The sequence below is a fragment of the Nilaparvata lugens genome, chromosome 13, assembly GCF_014356525.2.
Source record: "Nilaparvata lugens isolate BPH chromosome 13, ASM1435652v1, whole genome shotgun sequence".
Classification (NCBI taxonomy): domain Eukaryota; kingdom Metazoa; phylum Arthropoda; class Insecta; order Hemiptera; family Delphacidae; genus Nilaparvata; species Nilaparvata lugens.
The window spans coordinates 4,888,477-4,904,959 of NC_052516.1; the positions used below are offsets into that span (position 1 = coordinate 4,888,477).

At 33.9% G+C, this 16,483-nt stretch overlaps 1 protein-coding gene across 4 annotated transcripts in view; it reads right to left on the bottom strand.

Moving 5' to 3' along the window:
* LOC111056978 overlaps positions 1 to 16,483 on the bottom strand; it is a 486,313-nt gene that overhangs the window by 281,859 nt on the left and 187,971 nt on the right. The window lies entirely within an intron of this gene.

Consider the following 16,483-nt stretch of genomic DNA (forward strand, 5'->3'; position numbering starts at 1 on the left):
TATAATTATTTTTTTGTTATTTTTTTTAACAGGAAAATTAAAGCAATGTAAAAAATTATCAGTGTCAATCGATTACTGTAGTGCCTAACCTGAAAAACGGGGAATTTTCGAACTAACGATTTATAACATCGAGATAGAGTAGATCGATATTTAATATCGATAATTTTTTATATCAATATTCATTTTATATCGATAACTATTTGATATCGATAATATTTGTTATCGATGCTTATTTGATAAGCAATATGTTGAGCTGATTTTCAATCAAATTTACATTTACAAAATTTTATTTTACACTAACCGTTATAGAGAAATTCGAAAAAAAATATTCCTGTGAGTAGGGAATTCAATTTCTATTTCATATCTAAATAACCAATAATAAAGGTTGTTTCTGATTCAATTTTTTGATAATATGCTATGGTCACATTACCGTAACCACCCACCACCCCTCCAACCATCAACCTCCCCAAGAGCCAAAATATGGTGGAGCGGCGTAGATAGCTTGCCATTCCACTTTATGTGTACTTCAATTTCCAGAGCTGAAAACAATGCATGTATTATAAAATATAATGAATGGGTTGCAACATATCGTTTTACTATACGGTACCCGTTTTTTTTTTTTTTTTTTTTTGACTCATTAAAATACATGAATTATTTTTCACCATTCAAGCTTGCTCCACTAATACATTGACCTCATGCAGATTTTCATGGTCAGCATTATTGTTTGGGATTCTATTACAACGTACCTCAAATCAAATTTATTCAATCAATTCATACGAAATAGGTATTCACAAAAATATAGAAAAGTTTATAAAAAAATTGAGAGAAGGCGTGAATAAGTGTGAGATAGAACTATTTCAAAGTAAGGCGGCAGAAGCAAGATACCACAAAATTTATAAAAGTTTAAATCTAAATTTAGGGAATGACAGTTACCTTAAAAGCGATATTGCCTACTCTCAGGTCAAATGGATCATGAAGGCTAGAGGAGAAGCAATAGACCTGAATTATAAGCCCTGGATGATGGATAGAAATTTTCTGTGTTCTCTGTGCAATAGAAAAGAAGAGGAAGATGTGTACCACTTTATTGCAAGATGTCCAGTACTCAAGGAATGGAGAGTTAAGTGGCTGGATAAATCTATTTTGGGGACACAAGAGTTTACAGTAATTATGAACGGTAGTGATTGGAGAAGCCTCGCGTTATACTGTAGAGATGCGTGGAAATACCGATGGTTTCTGATAAATAACTTCAATTATTAAGTTTCAATTTATTACTATAAAATGTACATAAGTTAGGAAAAGTTGTGAGGTATAAATTTTTATTTCGTATACTGATAGTTCCAGAGCTCAAGTTTTTGCCATTTTGATCGAATCTTTGTTGTTTGCCTATTTACTCTTCTTTCTTAGATGATATTTCCAATTCATGAAGTTACATTGTTGAAATAGTCGAAGTTACTGAATTTTAAGTTACTACTGTTGTTAGTATAAGCGAATACAATGCTGAAATATTACTGTATAAAACTCCTTATAAAACTCCTTCTTCAGCTGACGGCTTGAAAGCCAAGCTTGTGATTTTGTTTGATAATTTTATCCTGGGATTAAATTAGATCATTTAATCAAAAATTCAACAGGCTTTTGTGCAACTAGACCTTATTACATCTTAAATACTCGGAAGTAGGAATTCAAATTCTGAACGCTTTCATCTAAAAATCATGGATTTTTTACTATCATTTCATACTTCAATATACAATAATGGAATTGTGTAGGAAATATTTGATTATTCTCACCTTCTTCATGAATGTTATTTTACTCTTCCAATCCGATTTTTTTACAAATTACAAAAACGCAATGTCCTGAAACATTTTCTAATACACTTCGAATTAGTTGAACAAAACAAGATACAAATGAAATGAATTATTCACAAAATCAATACGGTTTCTATAAACTTAAATAGTATCATACTCAATTATTTATTCAACAGAGTAAGTAACAAAATAAGATAATTCTACAATCAATTTCTTCATGTATGATATACCAGTCTAAATTTGTATCACTAGCATCAGTGTTAGAACTATTGGACTCTCTAACCTATGTGTTTGTGTAAATGATTTGCCACATTGTTGAAAATACCGATAATTTGTAGTAAGATTTTAATTAGATTTACACTTTTGTTAACATTTTGATCCAGTTAATGTTGACTTACAATATCTGACAATGGGAGTATTCAGATTAGAATCGCTCTACGAACACAACTGTAGCCCAAAGGTGGTCAACATCCAAACTCTTCTAGAGGAATACAGGAAGGAGAACAACTTTGTTGATACAGCTACCATCGTGGTAGATGGCACCAACTGCCTGCGCACCCTCTACGGTGACCTTGACTGGATCGCTGGAGGTCAACTCAAAGAGTTTCACGAGCGTGTCAACAAGCTGCTCGACAGTAAATTTTACTATGGGGGAAGTAAAAATAAATTATAACACCTTAAAATAGTAATCAACGTATGCTGTATCCAGTGTACTTATTATGTCAACCTGGAATAAATTTAATAAACCTTACATAAAGCTTACAATCTCAAAACCTGAAATAAATCGTACAACTGAAGTAGAATAATTTTAACCCATACTGAGATCGTACCGAACTTATAAAATAGTTCATTATTTGTGAACAACTCATAAATTACTATGGGGGAAGTAAAAATAAACTATAACACCTTAAAATAGTAATCAACGTATGCTGTATCCAGTGTACTTATTATGTCAACCTGGAATAAATTTAATAAACCTTACATAAAGCTTACAATCTCAAAACCTGAAATAAATCGTACAACTGAAGTAGAATAATTTTAACCCATACTGAGATCGTACTGAACTTATAAAATACCGGTAGTTCATTATTTGTGAACAACTCATAAATTGCGACCAACTTTCATCCGTCTTCGGTGAGGATGTCCAACTCTTGGTCAGAAACGCGTCCTTATATAACTACAAACCTACCCAGCTCAATTGGAGCCTCGAGCCTAACATTTTCAATACACATGACACATTGTACAAATTCAATACAATATTCACAATCGGTGAATCACACAACAATCAAAATTCACAACAAAAATTTTATTATTATCACTAATTATATTACAAAATGGGAACAAAAAGTTCTACCAAAGAGGGGTGAAAAATTGGCCAACAAAAAAGTGAATCTTTTTACATTGATATTTTTGGAATCCAATGGATATATGTTTTAAAACGTAGATTTTTTCACATATTGAAACATTATAGAATCTCTTGTAGAATCAACTCAAATATGAGTTTTTTAAATATATATCACAAAATCAGTATAATAATGGCATAATATGGTAACTTGATTGTCATTATAGCAGCTATTAAATTTGTTATATATTTAGGAAACCGTTTTTTTTAAATTAAACCAAATAATGGAAGAAATTTGATGAAAATGGTAGCACATTTTTTTTTTTTGTTGTCTCACAAACCTCGGCCAATTGACCGTGATGATAGGGACCTGAGCTAAATATACAAATACTGAAACCCTACTCTGTTCTAGAAAGTTTGCTGACTACTACCGCTAATCTAATATCTCCTATTACTAAAGAATAAGGGGTTTTTGATGAAGAGAAAAATATATTTCAAAGTTATTATCAATGTTTAAATAAGAATGAGATTTTAATGAGTATTCATGATAATCAACAAATAATATTCAAAAAATTTAAAACTGTAACTTCAGGTACTCAAAATATTCAAATTTGAAAACAATCTATTTCCAATTATCATAACAAGAAAAAAATCAGTCATGCTTCTACATAAAAAGTTGAGAAAGATAAAAAATGTGAAAAATTTATTGGCAACTAGATATTTTAAACAGGTCAGGGCTAGGGATATGAAGATGCTGCTGAAGTTCTTGAGGTTCTGCGTTGAAAGCTAGGGACCCTGAACTACTCATTTCAAAAACAATCAAAGCGTTGAAATTTTAAATTTTAATTCAGTTATGACTTTTTATTAGAAAGTTTAAATATAACATTTGTCAAACTTTCAAGAGAAATTTTGATAGTAATTTTAAAACGCTTTGATATAAATTTATCAAACTAAGCATCTAGCTAAAGGGGCGCGATCAAAAACCAATAATTAATGTTCACCTTTAGTTGGCACCGTTATGCGTTTCCAGCTTCAATTTTTCTTGGCTTTCGATTAATTATCAAGTGACAATTTGATCAACCTTGACAATTTTTCCGAATCCTACGCGTAAGCTATATTCTATCACTTCAAAAATATTTATTCCAATTTTTAGTGAATTCAACTTCTTAAAAAGCTTGAAATATCTAAAGTTTGAGTACATATTAGATCCCAATAAATACTTTGATTCAAACTTTCTAAAACTGAGACAAAACCAGAAGAGAAAGATAAGATAAGAATATTATTCTTTATTCTTTGAAATTGAACTGATCATTTGAATTATTGGGAGAGAAAAAATAAGGTGAACCTTGAGCTATTCCTCTCCCGAATTTAGTTGAAATTAGGCTACAATTATTTATAAACGGATAATGCTAGGGCCAGGGAAGTACATAAACACAAATACTCAATAACTAGGTGTGTAATGTGTTTGTGTAGGTGTATATCTATAGCTAGAGTGTCTTATTTATTTGACACCATTTACAGTCGTGTAACCTCACACACACAGTTAAACTCTGAAATAATTATTTTATAAAAGGGAAGAAGAGGACAGCAATGTAAACCTTGCTTACATTCTCACATTATTGTAAATATAATCTTTCGTTTTAAATTAAACCAAATAATGGAAGAAATTTGATGAAAATGGTAGCACATTTTGTTTTGTTGTCTTACAAACCTCGGCCAATTGACCGTGGTGACAGGGACCTGAGCTAAATATACAAATACTGAAACCCTACTCTGTTCTAGAAAGTTTGCTGACTACTACCGCTAATCTAATATATCCTATTACTGAAGAATACGGGGTTTTTAATGAAGAGAAAAATATATTTCAAAGTTATTATCAATGTTTAAATAAGAATGATATTTTAATAAGTATTCATGATAATCAACAAATAATATTCAAAAAATTTAAAACTGTAACTTCAGGTACTCAAAATATTCAAATTTGAAAACAATCTATTTCCAATTATCATAACAAGAAAAAAATCAGTCATGCTTCTACATAAAAAGTTGAGAAAGATAAAAAATGTGAAAAATTTATTGGCAACTAGATACTATTTTAAACAGGTCAGGGCTAGGGATAATGAAGATGCTGCTGAAGTTCTTGAGGTTCTGCGTTGAAAGCTAGGGACCCTGAACTACTCATTTCAAAAACAATCAAAGCGTTGAAATTTTTAAATTTTAATTCAGTTATGACTTTTTATTAGAAAGTTTAAATATAACATTTGTCAAACTTTCAAGAGAAATTTTGATAGTAATTTTAAAACGCTTTGATATAAATTTATCAAACTAAGCATCTAGCTAAAGGGGCGCGATCAAAAACCAATAATTAATGTTCACCTTTAGTTGGCACCGTTATGCGTTTCCAGCTTCAATTTTTCTTGGCTTTCGATTAATTATCAAGTGACAATTTGATCAACCTTGACAATTTTTCCGAATCCTACGCGTAAGCTATATTCTATCACTTCAAAAATATTTATTCCAATTTTTAGTGAATTCAACTTCTTAAAAAGCTTGAAATATCTAAAGTTTGAGTACATATTAGATCCCAATAAATACTTTGATTCAAACTTTCTAAAACTGAGACAAAACCAGAAGAGAAAGATAAGATAAGAATATTATTCTTTATTCTTTGAAATTGAACTGATCATTTGAATGATTGGGAGGAAAAAATAAGGTGAACCTTGAGCTATTCCTCTCCCGAATTTAGTTGAAATTACAATTTATAAACGGAAATGCTAGGGCCAGGGAAGTACATAAACACAAATACTCAATAACTAGGTGTGTAATGTGTTTGTGTAGGTGTATATCTATAGCTAGAGTGTCTTATTTGACACCATTTACAGTCGTGTAACCTCACACACACAGTTAAACTCTGAAATAATTATTTTATAAAAGGGAAGAAGAGGACAGCAAGGTAAACCTTGCTTACATTCTCACATTATTGTAAATATAATCTTTCGTTTTGAATTATAAACTTCGACATAATAGTTACTTGAAACTTTGAATAGATTCTAGAAAGATTATTGTGATAATTAATTCCAAAAAGTTTGAAAATATATGTCTGTCATATTGATGAAGATCATGAGTTGAGTAGACTAGAAGATATTGATGGTCAATAAATCATTTGAATATTGATTGATATAATACACTGAAGTATCTTTTAAAGTCAGAATAAATGTGGAAAAACCGTATCCAATTTTTCTATTTATCCAAAAAATAATATTTGAAACAGACAGTGAAAAGTAAGTCACAAGAAAAATTATTGTTAAGCGTGAAACACACTTACGTGAGTTACAACAACTGTTTCAAATTGGCAATAAAATTCCTAGTGCTGGATAACTTTACTGGTAATCTACAGGAACCCTGATTACAAAAAACCACAATCTTGTCATCTTAATGACAAAAATCTGAACATCTTCCCTAACTTGATCCACGATTTGGAAAAAACAGCGTTGCAAAACAGTCAAACCCTCATCCCTAAACAAACGCGGAGTTTGAAACCACAATACGACAATAAAAAACATCACTGTAAGATATTATTCTTTACCAGTAAAGTTGTACAGCACTTTATATTTTCACTGTTAATATTACATTCACTATTAACAATAATGACATATTAATGTTATTATTTAATATATAATTTTTTATTCTTTGTTTGATATATTCATAATCAGTACTGTTATCCTGACGAACGTTTCAAGAGTTTATTGATACACAGAACACAATTCTTTCCCCAAATTGATTGGGGAAGGACCAACAGGCACAGCCCAAAACTGTTTCTTCCCAGACTTGTTCTCTGACTTGGAGTTCTCCAGAGCATTGCATTTTGTGAAAAATAATAGTTTGTATAGAAAATCAAGGGAATTAGTTGGGGAAAGCTCTTGTGGAAAATTGGAAAACTATTGGTGTGTGTGTGTGTGAGGATGTTTTTGTGTGTGGTAATGATAACGTTTGACTCACCAAACTGTGATTTTGTCAATCAAACCTTAGAGTTGTCTGCTTCACTGAGTGTCCTCCTCCTTCTCCTCATCTTTCTCCTTATGCTTTTCCTCGGTCTTCTTCTATTGTCCCTGCTCCTTGTCCTCCTTGTCCTCCTCTTGTCTCTTTCTCCCATGGGTGTGACGTCTCTGATGGGAATTAATCCACAAAGCAGTGAAGCTCCTTCCAAAAAGTGATGTGCTGCTGAAAGAATACGAAAAAAAAACAATCTATTATAGCAGATAAAACATAGAAATAATTGGTTACAGATAATCATATCAAATGAAATTATTGCAGGTTTTAATTCATGATTTAATTTTGTATCTTCTAGATGCCTGAACACATCACAAGAATATAGGCTAATCTAAATGAAATATCGAATAAAAAATAGGTACAGTGTCCTACTTTTTAACTATTGACGAAGCATGTTGCTTACATTTTGTAATGTTGTTTTATGGCCAATAAAATTCTTGATATTAAAATTGAATACAAAATAAAAATTGGATAGGCTACCAGTAACCTACTTAAATTGAAATAAAAATAAGTAGGCTAATATTTTAATTTAAATAAAAATAAATATAAAATATGTATATTATCATTGATAGACCTACAAATAGGGCGGGTGAAATTGGACATCCTTGTTTGACTCCATTCTTTGTATTGAACTAAATTTTCTGCTTTATAATTCAATAATTTATTTTGATGAGGATTTTGTATGAGCAGATAATCAAAAGCTTGAAGTAGGTACGTACCGTACTAATAAACCATTTCTATTTTTACCATGATATTTTGGAGAAATCCGAATCAAATGCATTATAAAAGTCTAAAAACATAACCAAACAGAATTAAAGGAAAATTGCAATGAATTTGAGCTGTTCAGTCGGTTTTTAATAATATCTGAAAGATATTTTTGTTAAGAACGGTGTTATCAAAATTCAAATTTTTAGCCGCCATGACTGTCAGTTTCACCAACTTTAGAACAAGGTTGGTAGAACTTACTATTTGAAAGTTGGAACGAACGATTTGTCAATTATTTGGAAACAAGAGAGCTTTTGAATTCGATGGACATATTCCAAGTCATAAAATTTTATTATTCAACTTTGAACAATGTTTCGTAGTTGAAAATTACCCTTCAGCACCCTAATTTTCTAACTTTGATGAACATAACCTCAAATTCTTCTACCAGCGGTAAATTCAAACTCAGTTTGAGGCTAAACCAAAATTTATCAATAAATGTTGGAAACTACTGTGTATTATTTATTGCTTATTTAATCTAATATGGAGGTTGAGATATAATGGCAGGTCCAATGTTATAATGACAGTGAAGAAAGATGAGACAGCGTTGACGATACTCTGCCTTGCCACTGCCTTCTGTAGAGGATAGCTGATACCGGTAAATCTGATGTAATATCAACTGTTCATCTTGTTTGAAATAATAAATTATATTCTATTCGACAAGAAAATATATTTCTCAACGATAAAATAATTAATTCTCATAAATGACATTAAATATATTGTTAATTGATTACCGTATATTTCTACATTGCTGAGAAACGATCTGGAAACGTTGCTGAGCTAGGGAAGGATACCGCTATATGATTTGTCGAATGATAGACAAGGAAATAGCAACACCAATGTTAATCAAATACTGCCATTATAAAGAGGACCTCACCATAGAGATAAGTCCACCCAATTCTACTAGGCCTAATTCACTCATACATTTCAGGATGCTGCATCCACAAGTACCGTAATAAAACTGACTGCAATGCAATTAAACTGCTAAATAATAGGTATTGTAAATATCAATTATTATTTTATTCCGGCACTGGACTGCAATTATTTAGTGGCTGCGTCAACCACATTTTCAACAGTCCCCACGGCTTAAATAAAAAGTGAAATTCACAATACTTAATTATATTGCTCATTCATTAGAGCATTTCCACAAACATAATATCAACTTAAATTCTACAAAAAATCATAATTTAGAGCCTGAGCACGAAGAGCTATCTGCGATCTGAGCAGTCAGCATATTTATCTACTTGCGATCTAATTCAGATATCTAAGATATACAGCCTCAGTTGTGCAAAAAGTTGTTAAATTTTAACCGTACCTGTAATTGAATGCCACGAGAACCAATCAGAGAGAAGACTACTCTGTGATTCTGAACAGTTACATGTCCAGATATCTAAGATATACAGCCTCAGTTGCGCAAAAAGTTGTTAAATTTTAACCGTGATTAAATGCCACGAGAACCAATAAGAGAGAAGACTACTCCGTGATTCTGAAAAGTTACATGTCCAGAATCACTGTTGGTGTGCATGATTCATGTCCCGACCCCACAGCACAGAGCATCTTTTCAGCTGCCCCTCGAATCCGACACTACTGACAGCCGCCAGCCTCTGGACCGACCCCTGTGGGGTGTCCGCTTCCTGGGCCTTCAGACGGAGGAGGAGTGAAACAACAGGGTTCCCCAAGTTGCTACAACAAGACTACTTTTTAAAACAACACTCTGGTTCTCGTGGTATTCAATCATTATTAAAATGTAACAGGCTTTTGTGCAACTGAGGCTATATCTACCACTATATAGATAGATAGATAGATATATTTCTCGATCCATGAAACATCTATAGATGCATGAGATCACGTCAAAATATTAGAACACATACATAATAGAGTACTAGTCAAATTATTATGCCTTTATGGTTTCTATGGTTTTTATAGCATTACAGGTCTAAGCTGGATTCAGGCAGCTCAAGAAACTCGTCAACATGATAGAAGGGGTTAGCGCAGAGCCACGTATGTAGAGTTTTTTTGAACTCTATGGTTCTCATGTCTCTAAACTTGAGGGGTAATTTATTAAATAAACGTCTACCCATTATCAGATGGCTGGACCTTAGCCTTTCCAGACGGACAAAAGGAATGTTGATGTCATGACTATGTCGAGTATTAATCCCATGAACGTTCGATCTACATTGGAGCGTTTCTCTACACTTATGAGTGTGAACAAGGCTACTGAATATATACAGATTCACTACCGTAAGAATGCCAAGCTCAACAAAAAGTGGCTTACAGTGGGCTATTCTATCGGCTCTACTCATTATTCTGATAGCTCTCTTCTGCGTTATTAATACCTCTCCAATCCTGGTAGCATTACCCCAGAACACCAGACCATACCACAGAACCGACTGGAACAGAGCAAAATATGAAGATTTTATATATTCAAAAGGCAAACATGACATCAAACGCAGTAAGAGGAAGTTCACTCGAGACAACCCATCTAAAACCGTATCAATATGAGGAGCCCAAGACAGATCGTTATCCACCGTCAGTCCAAGATATCTGGCCTTATTAGAAATCGAGGGGTCGCTCACATATGGTCTTAAACTGAAGACAACTGTCTGTGTCTTGGCTTGGTTCAATAGAAAACCATTAGCTGCAAACCAATCAGAAACCTGTGTCATTGCATTAGTAGCCCCTTCACCAACTGTCAGAATATCACGACCAGTATTTATCAGAGTAGTGTCGTCTGCATAAATATATGTATTGGCATCCACATTATAAGGTAAGTCATTCACAGCTATCAAAAAAAGCAGAGGCCCAAGAATGGAGCCCTGAGGAACTCCACATTCAACACTCACTGTAGGTGACCATTTTCCATGAATCTCAACCGCCTGTTTCCTGTTACAAAGGTAGGAGCAAATCAAATTTAAAGCTGTACCCTGGATGCCGAAGTAATTCAGTTTCTTAATCAGAATCTTGTGACTGACACAATCAAATGCCCGACTCAAGTCACAAAAGGTACCCCAGGCAAAACCCTTCTTCTCAAATTCATTGAGTATGTCCGTGACAAGAGCATCAATGGCATTGGTTGTTGATCTACCCCTACGAAAACCATATTGGGAGCCCGTGAAGATGCCCTTGTTCTCAAGAAAAAAACTCAGCTGCTCCGAAACAATACACTCAAAAACATTGGCCAAGACAGGTATGAGCGATATTGGCCGGTAGTCTGCTGGATCCTCTCTGTTACCCCTCTTGAAAATCGGACACACTCGGGCAATCTTGAGGAAATCTGGAAACACTCCTTCTCTGAGGCAGGCATTAATGCACACTGACAACGGCTCAGCAACCCACTCACCAATTTCCTTCATACGAGAGTTGGAGAAATCATAAAAGTCCCTGGATCTTGATGATTTCAGATTCCTTATTACTCTACTTACCTGTTACCTGGATATCTTAGATATCCTCCTACGGATCGTATATCTTTCTCCGTATGGCCACGCCCTAAACTACATTACCTATGTGGAAAATGTAATTTGTAATATGAGTGACTTAACCCAGTTACACACACATCGATTTTCGGATGTACGATTTTTCGCCGTCCTTAAAAATTCTATTAGATTAAACAAATGATGTTTGTCAAGTACCGTTTAATCTGGTAGAATTCATAAGGACGGAAAAAATCGATGTGTGTAACTGTCTCAACACTTTCACGTCTACAACAATCTAAATACTTACATAATGTTTATAATTTCTATTACAACAGTTTCCCAGTTTCTATTACAACAGATCTGCTACACAGCAAGTTGCAGTAAATCGCTACTTAATTCCCATGCTTCGAATGGGAACATCTGAAATTTTTGCAACTTGTGTCAAGGATCTATTGTAATGGAAACAGTGTGTACTCAATTTAAAGTTCACGCATTCAAATGCAACACTGCCTCGCCGTCTGCTAGCTCTCACCTCGCTCCAATATGCGCCACTATTTGCTAACATTATGCGCATTCATACTCGAATTAATGAAACCAAACGTTTATATTATTGAAACAGCTATTAAAGACCTATAGTTTTGATTCTCATTAAACTAATAGCACTTATGAGAGCGAAATCAATGTTTCAACTCACCAACTAAAGCTGGATTCGCACACAGCAGTGATAGTGAAAATATAATTCCCATACGTTCTAATGGTATAGCCATACCATAGAGAAAATATAGCATAAGAAGATATCCCATGGTATAGGTAGTTTATGTTCAAATTTTCAAACCGATCTTTTGTTAACTCAAGCTGACTACTGTCGACTATGGTTAGGTCCACGTTATAATGACAGTATTTGATTAACTTTGATGTTGCTATGCTTGTCTATAATTTGACAAAGCAGGTAGTACTATTCTTTTCTAGCTCCGCAACGATGCCAAATCTGTTTTTGACAGTGTAGAAATATAATTAATTAAGGCAGAGAACAGGCAACGCTATTCTTCTATCTCTATTCACTGCCATTATAATGTGGACCTTGAGAAAGACACAGTATGAGAGACTACCAGCATCACATAGCTTCACGAAAAAGAAATTTTACTTTCCTTGCCCTATTATCATAGGTAAGGAAAGTATTGCTTTCCGAAAAAAAATTAAGGTACCCCAATTTCTAAACGTTTCAAGGTGCCCTGAGTCCAAAAAAAGTGGTTTTTGGGTATTGGTCTGTGTATGTGTATGAGTGTATATGTGCGTCTGTGTACACGATATCTCATCTCCCAATCAACGGAATGACTTGAAATTTGGAACTTAAGGTCCTTACACTATAAGGATTCGACACGAACAATTTCGATCAAATGCAATTCAAGATGGCGGCTAAAATGTTGTCAAAAACAGGGTTTTTCGCGATTTTATCGAGAACGGCTCCAACGATTTGATCAAATTCATACCTAAAAAAGTCATTGATAAGCTCTATCGACTGCCACAAGGCCCATATCTGTAAAAATTTCAAGAGCACACCCCATCTATGCAAAGTTTGATTTTAGATTCCCAATTATCAGGCTTTAGATACAATTTAAACAAACAAATTCAAGTGGAAAAGATTGAGCATGAAAATCTCTACAATTTATGTTCAGTAACATTTTCACCTGAAATTGAAAATAAGCTCGAAATGCGAGAAAGTGAGATTATTCAATTGCAAACTGTTGGCAACTGTTGATTCTATTAAATCATTCACTATGAAGAGATAGCATACTTCTTGTGTCTGCAGCGCTATTGTCCTGTCACCAACTGTCTCAGATCTTAGAATAGTAGATTTGATATGCGCGGGAACACTAGCGTCAGTTGATCAATTTTCATAACGGCAAGGAAAGTTGTGTGAGTGCGCCACACCAGATTTTTTCTTTTCTATCGGAGTATCAGCTCGAGTTAACATTGAAAATTGGAACATAAACTGATAAATTGATACATTGGATATTTTCTTGTAGGCTACTACCTTTTCTCTATTGTATTATTCATACTCACTAGGCCAGGCTGAGTGGGAATGGCCCAATTGGAGCTCGTGTGAATTATATTTTCACAGTTCACTGCCACTGGTCTATGCGAATCCAGCTTGATGAACGACAGTTTGCAGTGAATATCAACGACACTGTTCTTTGAGTGCTGTTAAAATACAGAATCTTCATTAATTCGAATATAATTGAATACAGCCGCGCTTCGCTTTTGATACTTCTCACTTCGCTTCAGTTCGCGCCGCCACAATTAAGGCCAGTTGTACAGTAATTAAATTATATTTAACCGCCGTAAAATGACGCCACCGAACAGAACAAATCTTACTCAAAGCAATAACGTCATTTAACAGTCAGTTGTACAGTAATTAAATTAAATTACATTTAACAGCCGTAAAATGACGCCATCATGCGGAACGAATCTTACGTCAAATCAATAACGTCATTTAACAGCCAGTTGTACAGTGATTAAATTAAATAGCCGTGAAATGGCGCGATCAATCGGAACGAATATTACGTCACCGCAATGATGTTATTTTACCGTGGTTAAATTCAATTGGTTTTCCGTGCAACTGACTCTTAATAATGTATAACAAAGAATATTTAGAGGAAGGTACAACAGGCTAAATACTGTCAACACTCATGTACTTTGAGCTGGTATCACATTATTATTAGCTGAATGTAATAGACTCTGTAGTAAGGTGAGATAAAAGTGATATTGTCAGTTCCACATAAAGTAGAACGTCAATAATCCGGATTAATTGGGACCGGACCCCATCCGGATTATCAAATTATCCGGATTATTATCGTAACTACGTATAAAAAAAGGTCAGTACGCACTATTCAAGAAACAGATCTGCTACACAGCATGTTGTAGTAATCACTGCTCTATTCCCATGCTTTAGAATAGGAACATCTAAAAAGCTTTGCAACTTGTGTCAAGGATCTGTTGTAATGGGAACAGTGTGTACTCAATTTTAAGTTGACGCATTCAAATGCAACACTGCCTCGCCGTCTGCTAGCTCTTACCTCGCTCCAATATGCGCCACTATTTTCTAACATTACGCGCATTTATATTCGAATTAATGAAACATGTATATTATTAGAACATCTATTAAAGACCTACAGTTTGATTCTCATTAAACTAATAGCACTTATGAGAGCGAAATCAATGTTTCAACTCAACAACTAAACCTGGATTCGCACACAATAGTGACAGTGAAAATATAATTCCCATAAGTTCTAATGGTATCATCATACAATAGAGAAAATATAGCATAAGAAGATATCCCATAGTATATAGGTCGTTTATGTTCAAATATTTTCAAACCAATCTTTTGTTAACTCAAACCGATTACAGTCGACTAGTGTCTAGTATTACTGTTCTGGCCGTGTGAAAGGCCCAGTATGAGAGACAACCAGCATCACATAGCTTCACGAAAAAGAAATACTAGGACTATCGGCTCGAGTTAACATTGAAAATTGGAACATAAACTGATAAATTGGATATTTTATTGTAGGCTACTACCTTTTCTCTATGATATTATTCATACTCACTAGGCCGGGCCGAGTGGGAATGGCCCAATTGGAGCTCGTGTGAATTATATTTTCACAGTTCACTGCCACTGGTGTATGCGAATCCAGCTTGATGAACGACAGTTTGCAGTGAATGTCAACATAAATTGCTCTTTTAAATGCTGTTACAATACAAAAGCTTCATTAATTCGAATATAATGGAATACAGCCGTGCTTCGCTTTTGATACTTCTCACTTCGCTTCAGTTCGCGCCGCCACAATTAAGGCCAGTTGTACAGTAATTAAATTATATTTAACCGCCGTAAAATGACGCCATCAAACGGAACGAATCTTAAGTCAAAGCATTGACGTCATTTAACGGCCAGTTGTACAGTAATTTGATTCAATTTAACCGCCGTAAAATGGTACCATCAAACGGAACGAATCTTACGTCACCGCAATGATGTTATTTTACCGTGGTTAAATTCAATTGGTTTTCCGTGCAACCGACTCTTAATAATGTATAACAAGGAATACTTAAAGGAAGGTACAACAGGCTAAATACTGTCAACACTCATGTACTTTGAGCTGGTATCACATTATTATTAGCTGAATGTAATAGAATCTGTAGTAAGGTGAGATAAAAGTGATATTGTCAGTTCCACATAAAGTAGAACGTCAATAATCCGGATTAATTGGGACCGGACCCCATCCGGATTATCAAATTATCCGGATTATCGTAATTACGTTAAAAAAACGGTCAGCACGCACTATTCAAGAAACAAAGCTGTTAAAATTGCATATACAGTATTCAATTATTGGTAGGTAGAGTATAAGGTACTGTATATACATTAAAAACACGTTTTTAAAGCACTGTATCGTGTTTTATTTACAGCAACATGTGTACAACGCACAGTAAAATTTTTATTTCTTGCCAGAGACGAATCCGGATTATTGACGGTCCGGATTTTTGACGTTCTACTGTAATTTATTTGAGCCTAACTCAAGTTTCAGTGCACTAAGGCATCATCTTCAGTGGTCTTTTTTGGTGAGACTGATGGTAGAGTCTAAACAAGAAGACCACTGATGTTGAGCCTTAGTGCATTGAAACTTTAGTTTCACTCAAATAAATTATGTGGAATTGACAATAAGGTATCGCTTTTATTTCACATTAATATGGAGAATTCCACAATATCTCTGTACATAGTGTGAAAAATCTGTAGTGTTTATTCAGGGATTTGTATTTTCAATATTCAATAATTATAATAGCTTTATTCAAATGCATCAACAATACTATAATGTAATATTATGCCTGAAATTCAAGCATATTATAATAATCAGAAAGAAAAAATGAATCAGATACGTCCAAAAATAATTGTTCCTTCCTCCAATTTTCGATAAATTATATTCCTAATGGAATATAATTCGTATTATATTCGAATTCACCGTATACGCTGCTGCTATGCACTTTTTGTGTAGTTGAGAAGTTGATATTGTGGTAATTATTCATATTAAATGAAAAAGACTATGAAATTGTCAAAAAACCACAGA